Source organism: Petaurus breviceps, unplaced genomic scaffold (assembly GCF_028583685.1).
Source record: "Petaurus breviceps papuanus isolate PSGF00001 unplaced genomic scaffold, PetGlider_PUasm1.0 37, whole genome shotgun sequence".
Lineage (NCBI taxonomy): Eukaryota > Metazoa > Chordata > Mammalia > Diprotodontia > Petauridae > Petaurus > Petaurus breviceps.
Genome location: NW_027186296.1, coordinates 31,833,061 through 31,839,852, shown reverse-complemented (window position 1 = coordinate 31,839,852; position 6,792 = coordinate 31,833,061).

The window sequence follows — 6,792 nt, the reverse complement described above, 5'->3', positions numbered from 1 at the left end:
AGGAAGGAAATAAATAGCTTGTATCAAAAGGCAGAAAATCATACCTAAGCAACAGACTCCCTGAAAAGAAGAATAGACCAAGGAGAGCTCAATGAAGACATGAGACAATAAGAAACATTAAAACAAAATCAAAAAGAAAGATTTTTTCAAAATGGGAAACAATATACTGATCTGGAAAACAAAAAAAGAACATGTAATTTAAGAATCATCATACTGACTGAAAACTATGAACAAATCAGTGACAACAGAAAATTTTATCCAAAAAAATGACAACAGTGAAACAGCATGACAAAACATCTGGAATGAATTAAACATATTACTAAGGAGAAATTTCTATTTCTAAACATTTTCACTAACAAGAGGGAAAAATCAAATCAGTGAAATAGGCATGCAAAAAAAATCAGCTTAACACCAAAATAGAAATTATGAAAACTTTTTTTTTGTCTTTTTGGAGGTGGGAAGGCAGGGTAGGTGGGGTTAAGTGACTTGCTCAAGGTCACACATCTAGTTAAGTATTAAGTGTCTGGGACTGGATTTGAACTCAAGTCCTCCTGACTCCAGGGCCAGTGAGAAATTCTGAAAACTTATAACAAAATTGAAAGTTAAAAAAAATTTGAATTAATAGTTAAAATTAGGCACTTGTTTTTAAAAACACTAATAAAAAGATAAACAATCAGCAAATTTTATTTTTAAAAAGGGCAGAAAATCAAATTGCCAACATTAAAAATTTTAAAGGACAATTTAAAACATATGAAGAGAATTCAAGGACATTTTTAGAAATTCCTTTGCCCAATTTTATACCAGCAAAATGATAACAAATGAATGGATAGATATTTACAAAGATGTAAAATATCTAGATTTATCAAACAAGAAATATAACTTAATCTAATCTCAGAGAAGAAATTGAATAAGCTATAAATGAACTCTAAAGGGGAAGAAAATCTCTTAGTACTGGGTGTATTTAGATGTTAAATATAGCAAACATTCAAAGAGAAATTAATTCAAATATTATATAAGCTATTTTAAAAACAGAAAAGAATGCTACCAAATTCCTTCAATAATGAAAATAGCCTGCAAAATGAAAGAAATAATATTTTTAAAACCTGTAGAAACATATGAAAAAATATATACATTATGACCAAGTTGAATTTATATGTGGAATGAAAAATATTGATTTGATACTAGGAAAACTATAAATATAATGGACCATATTAGTAACAAAAACTAAAATTTCCTGGTTATATCAAGATATGTAGAAAAAACTTTTTTTGGTAAACACTCATTTCTACTAAAAAGACTTAAAAACATCAGAACAAATGGATTTCTCCTTAATATGGTAAATAGTACATATTCAAAGTCAAGCATCAACTTATATGTAATGGAGAAATGCTAGAGGTCTTTCCAATAAGATCAGAGTTTGTAAGGAAAGAATATTCATTATCACCACTATTATTTGATATAGTCTTAGAAATGGTAGCTATAGGGGCAGCTAGGTGGCTCAGTGAGTAAAGCACCGGCTCTGGAATCAGGAGGACCTGAGTTCGGATCCAGCCTCAGACACTTAACACACACACACACACACACACACACACACACACACACACACACACAAACTAGCCGTGTAACCTTGGGCAAGTTACTTAACTCCAATTGCCCTCCAAAAAGGCTAAAAAAAAATGGTAGCTATAGTGAAAAAAAATTAAGAAATTAAGCAGAGTCATAAGAAGCAAAATTATTGTATTTTGTTGATAATATGATATTCTATTTAGAAAGCCTTAGAATTTTAACTAAAAATTAATTGAAACAATTAACAACTTCAGTAAATCAAGAGATGAAGCACACATAAATCTGCGCCTTTCTGTGTGTTATCTACATAGTTAAACTTAAAGGAAGTGATAGAAAATATCTGTCCAAAATAACTGTGAAATGTATGAAATATTTGGGAGTCCACCTATCAAGACACACACAGGAACTAAATGAATACTACTTCAAAACACCCTTTACATAAATAAAGACAAAGCTAAATAATTTGAGAGATATTAATTTTTCATGGTTGGACCATACCAATTTAACAAAAAAAAAAGATTATATGTAGATTAATTTACTTATACAGTGTCAAACTAATCAAACTATCAAAAAGTTCTTTATAGAGCCATAAAAGAACACAATTTATTTAGAGGAACAAATTGTCAAGAATCTCAAGAGAAATTTTTTTTTAAGTGAGAAGAAATGGGGCCTAGAAGTACCAGATCTCAAAAGATACTACATAGCAGTATTCACCAAAACTATAGTGCTGGTTAAAAAATAGGAAAACTGGTAAGTGAGGCAAGTTAGGTACACAAGACCCTGAAGCAAATAAATATAGTAAAATACTGTTCAATAAACCCAAAGACCCCCACTAGAATAAGGATTTATTACTCAACAAAAACTACTAAGGAAACTAGAAAGCAATCTGACCTATATTAAATGACTTAGAGAAGACTAACATTCACACCATGCACTACAGTAATTTCCAAATGGATTTAGGACCTCAATATAAAAGGACACATAAAAAAATAATGAACCATGGATGGAGGAAGAGTTTTTGGCCAAATAAAAGATGGAGAGGATTATAAGAGATGAGGTAGACAAATTTGATTCTATAGAATTCAAAATCTTTTTACTGCAAAAAATTCAATGTAGTTAAAATTAGAAGGGAAAGGGTTAAATGGTGAAACATCTTTGTAGCAAATTTCTCTGATAAACATCTGACATCCAAGATATATAGGAAACTGATTCAAAGATATAAGAACAAGAGGCATTCCATAGTAGATAAATATTGACCATTTGATATAAATAGGCAGTTCTCAAGGGAAGAAATCCAAGCTATCATTAACTATATGGGAAAAGGTTCCCAATAATTAACAAAAAGAGAAAGGCAAATTAAAATAACTCTGAGGTCCTACTTCATAACCTTCATATTGCCAAAGAAGACCAAGAAAAGGAAAATGACAATTTTGGGAAGAAGGGAGCAGGAATAACAGAGGGAAAAGACATACTATGGCAGTATTGGTGGAGTTGTGAAGTAGTCCATCTATTTGGAAAAACAATTTGGAACTATATCCCCAAATCATTAAACTTTTGGCATAAACTTTGACTGATATCCCTACTCAGCATTTACCACAAAGAGAGAAAAGAATAAGGGAAAGCAACAATATATACAAAAATATTCATAGCAGTATTTCTTGTGGTAGCAAAGAATCAGAAATTGAGGGTGTGATCATCCATTGGAGAATAGCTAAACAATGACTGAGGCTTATGAATGCAATAGAATATTAATGCACTAGAAGAAAAAGATCAGAAATGGATTCAGGGAAACATGTATAACCTATATTGAATTGCTTGTCTTCCCAGTGGAGGTGGGTGAGGAAGGAAGAAGGGTGAGAATCTAGAACTCCAAGTTTTAAAAACAAATGTTAAAAATTGTTTTTACATGTAACCAGGAAATAAGATATACAGGCAATGGTGTATAGAAATCCATCTTGCCCTACAAGACGGTAGGGGGGGGGGGGGGGTTAGGAGAGAGGGAGGGCAGATGGGGGGAAGGGATATTGAGTATCCTTGTCATCTTGGGGTGGGAGGGGTAGGGGAGAGACAGAGAGAAAATTTGTAACTCAAAATCTTGTGGAAACGAATATTGAAAACTAAAAACTAAATAAATTTAAAATGTAAAAATAAATACTACAAATAAACTTACTTATACTTTATATAAAAACATTATAAAGAGGAAAGGTAGTACTAATGATATTTTTAAAAAAGGAAAAGAAAGGAATATCAGTGAAAGATTTTTTTTAATGCACAGAAGAGAACAGAAGGAGGTTCAGAGAGAGAGAGGCATAGACAAAAAAGACTGCTTTAAAACTAACATGTTGAATTTCTTAGATATTTTTAAAAAACAAGCCATACAGAATGCAAATCCAATTTCATATAAATACTCTTTTCTATTCTTTGTTTATGGAAATGTCCGTTTTGGGGAGGGGGTGTTTGTCAAGCTCAGAATAACAAAAAATAAAATTTCCTGAAAAGTTTAGTTTCATTTGCATTTATTCTTGGGTCAGTTTTGTTTGCTAGAATCACAGATTTAGAGCTGGAAGGGGTTTTTGAGATGATAGAGTACAGTCCCTTTGTTTTACAGATGAAGAAACTAAGGCACAGAGAAGTTAAGAGATTTATTCAGGGTAACACGGCTAATAAGTATCTGAAGCATAGTTCAGAGTCTTATTCAGTATAGCAGTCTATTTCTCTGAAGAGATGCTTTCACACTTTAAGATGAAGAATAGTGTGTAAGCCCAGAAAATAGAGAAACATAATTCCTTACTTCGTTGGGATGGTTTTTTTTGTTTTGTTTTCAAATACTTTATTAACTTGCGATTTACATCATTCATTTCTGCCAGATTTTGAGTTACAAATTTTCTCCTCGTCTTTCCCCTACCCACTGCCCCAAAATAGCAGTCCCACAGGATATCCCCTCCTCCAATCTGCTCTCTCCCATATCTTCTCCCATACCCCCTTCAACTTTTCCACTAGGGCATGGTGGATCTCTATACCCCAGTGCCTGTATTACATATTTCCCAATTACATGTAAAATAGTATTAACAATAGTATATATACATATATATATATATTTTTAAACATTTAATTTTAAAACTGAATTCCAGATTCAATCCCTTCCTCCCTTGTCACCCACCCTTACTGGGAAGATAAGCAATTCAGTATAGGTTGTACATGTGTAGCTAATGCAAAACATTTCCATAATAGATATATTGTAAAAGACTGACTATATTTCCCTCCCTCCTATTCCACCTCCTACTTGTTCTATTCTCTACTTTGATCTTGTCCCTTTTCAAAAGTGGGTGCTTCCAACTTCCCTCCCCGCCAGCCTGTCAACCCTTCCATCACCCCCCTCTCATCCTCTTCCTACTCTCTTGTAGGGCGAGATACCCTATTTAGTGTGTATGTCATTCCCTCCCCAAGCCAAATTCATTGAGAACAAGGTTGACCCATTCCCTTTTGCCTTCCTATTCTTCCCCTCCATTATAGCCATTTTCCCTTGCCTCTTTTATATGAGATAGTTTGCCCCATTCTGTCTCGCCCCATCTCCTCTCATTATATTCCTCTCTTACCTCTTAATTTCACCTTTTAAGTAGCATCCCTTCCTATTAAATTCGTCCTGTGCCCTCCCTCTATGTATACCTGAAAACATATATACACACATTCACATATGTATTCATACACCCATATACCCTCCAATATAGACATATATATGTATGTGTGTATATATATTTCTATTCCCTTCAACTATCTTCTTACTGAGAAAGGTTTCATCAGTTACAATTATCATTTTCCACATAGGAATGTTAATAGTTCAATTTTGATAAGTTGCTTATGATTTCTTTTCCCTGTTTAGCTTCTCATGCTTCTCTTGCTTCTTGTATCTGAATGTCCAATTTTCTATTCAACTCTGTTTTTTTCATCAAGAATGCTTGAAAGTCCTCTATTCCACTGAATGACCATATTTTCCCCTGAAACATGATACTCAGCCCTCTGAATTATCATATTCCAAGCCCTTCGATCCCTCAGTGTAGAAGCTGCCAGATCCTGAGTTATCCTGATTGTGTTTCCACAATATTCAAATTGTTTCTTCCTGGCTGCTTGTAATATTCTCTCCTTGATCTGAAATTTCAGAACCTGGCTATAATATTCCTAGGAGATTTCTTTTTGGGATCTTTTTCAGGAGGTGATTGGTGGATTCTTTTAAACCTCTATTTTGCCCTCTGGTTCTAAAATATCAGAGCAGTTTTCCTTGAGAATTTCTTGGAGGATGATTTCTAGGTTCTTTCTTTGATCATGGCTTTCAGGTAGTCCAATAATTTTTAAATGATCTGTCCTGGATCTATTTTCCAGGTCAGTGGTTTTTCCAATGAGATATTTCACATTGCCTTCTATTCTTTCATTTGTTTGGATCTGTTTAACATCATCTTGATTTCTCATAAAGTCATTAGCTTCCATTTCCTCCAATCTAATTCTGAAGGAATGATTCTCTTCAGTGAGCTTTTGAGATTCTTTTTCCATCTGGCAAATTTGGCTTTTTAAGGCATTCTTCTCCTCATTGCTTTTTTGAGCCTCTTTTGCAGTTTGAGTTAGTCTCTTTTTTAAGGTATTATTTTCCTCAGTCAGGCTGTTGACTCTCATTTCATAATTTTCTTGCATCATTCTCATTTGTCTTCCCAATTTTTCCTCCAATTTATCTGCTTCTTAAGGTCTTCTATGGCCTGTAACCAGCTTATATTTTTCTTGGAAGCTTTTGGTGCAGGAGTTCTGGCTTCATTGTCTTCCTCCTGTTCCATTCTTTGATCCTTTTTGTCCCCAAAATAGGAGTCTAATGTTGGATTGCTTTGCTTGGTTTGCTTCCTTTGCCTGGTCATTTTGCCACTCAATTACTAGACTTTTGGGCTTTTTGCCACAGTAGGACTCTGCCACCAGACGGGGGAGCTTCGTTCCAAACACTGGGGTTTTCTCAGCTGCTGGAGGTATTAGTTGGGTGCCCTCTCTGAAGCCTCCACAGACTCTGGCAAGCTGGTCACACAGCCCAGAACCTCCACCCTAGACTGCAATCCAGATCCAATCAGGTCAAAGCAAGAGTGTTTACCCCTCAGACTTGGTCCCCCTACACTCTGCAGGCCAAGAACTGAAGTTGCCTAGGGCTTCTTGCCCAGGAGGCAAAAGCCAATGCACTCCCAACTACTGGGTCCC